The sequence below is a fragment of the Solanum tuberosum genome, unplaced genomic scaffold (genome assembly GCF_000226075.1).
Source record: "Solanum tuberosum cultivar DM 1-3 516 R44 unplaced genomic scaffold, SolTub_3.0 scf00007, whole genome shotgun sequence".
NCBI lineage: Eukaryota > Viridiplantae > Streptophyta > Magnoliopsida > Solanales > Solanaceae > Solanum > Solanum tuberosum.
In genome coordinates this window covers 3,891,872-3,893,212 of record NW_006238933.1, presented here as the reverse complement: position 1 = coordinate 3,893,212, position 1,341 = coordinate 3,891,872, and positions in this window count along the sequence as shown.

Below are 1,341 nucleotides of genomic sequence, written 5' to 3'. Positions count from 1 at the left end.
AATGAGTCTAAATGACCATACAATTGCACTCAGTCCTATTACAAGCCTTAGAAAGACCTTTTTGATCTTGAGTGATCCGAACCGAAGATTGATTGGAAAATAAGGGCAAGCCTATTGGTGAAACATGCATTGCGTTTCCACTTTTTGTTTGTGAGCGTTGCATCTGATTCCTGATCTTAAATTGATTAGCCTCGGTGTGTGAATATGGAATCATTCTTTGTGTGAGGGCATTTAGATTCTTTCATTGAGCTTGAACTTGTATTAGTAGAAATTATTGTGAACACGAGAATCTTTGTTAATGGTGTGTCACAACTTGAATCTTTGATTACACAATTGAATCTTCGCATAAGTAGTTTGAAGTCTTGTTGTGTACATTCATAATTGAGTCTTGTGTAGCAGTATATGAGACATCCTATTTAAACTGCTGAACTTTAGTTTTGCTCAAGGACAAGCAAAAGTATAAGTTCGTGGTGTTGATGAGTCCACAAATTGGACTCATTTAGAGATTTACTTTGATAAGAATAGTGTCCTCGAATGCTTATTTTATTTCAATATTTGATGGAAACTCTTATGTTTCAGGTATTTGAGGATATATTGAAAGCATGGACACTTAGGTGCAAAAAGAACGAAGAGGCTGAAAAGAACGAAGAAGCTAAAGCCTGAGCTTCGCCAAGCACACTTGGCGATTCGCCGAAAGGATTCACTCCGCCCATTGTTTTATTGCGCAAAGCCTTAAAGAATAAGGATCAAAAGGCATTGAAAGGAACAGTCGGTGCTTCGCCGAATATTTCCGTGAAGCAGTACTCTACTGCCCAATGGTCAAGAGCGTGAAGATGCTGAAGGCAGTCACGAAACAACGATGAAGCAGGAGAAAGGCGATTCGCCTAGTGATTCGGCGACATAGACTAACATCGCCGAAAGATCCGCCAACACTATTTACTAAAGTCTATAAATACTAAACCTATTATTAATTTTAGGGATTCAAACATTTATTTTATTTTCCATAATAGAATAGTACTTTTTGGGATATTTTCTCTAAAGTTTGTAGAGGGTTTTGTGGGAAACTTGAAGAGAAAAGGATTTAACCTTCCCTATGTTGGAAATGGGTGTTCTCCATTCTTCTTCTTTTTCTTAAATCAAGGTTTAATTTCTTATACCCATTTAATTTTTGTATCATTTTAGGTGTATTTTGTTATTTCTTGATATGTGGTTAAAAACCCCTAGTCTTGAGGTATGATTTAGCAAATATGTGTTGATATTGTTGTTTGGTCTTGCTTGCTGATAGGTTAGATGTATTTTAATGGTGATTTCACCTAGTGGTTGTGGTTTAATTTAATGGGT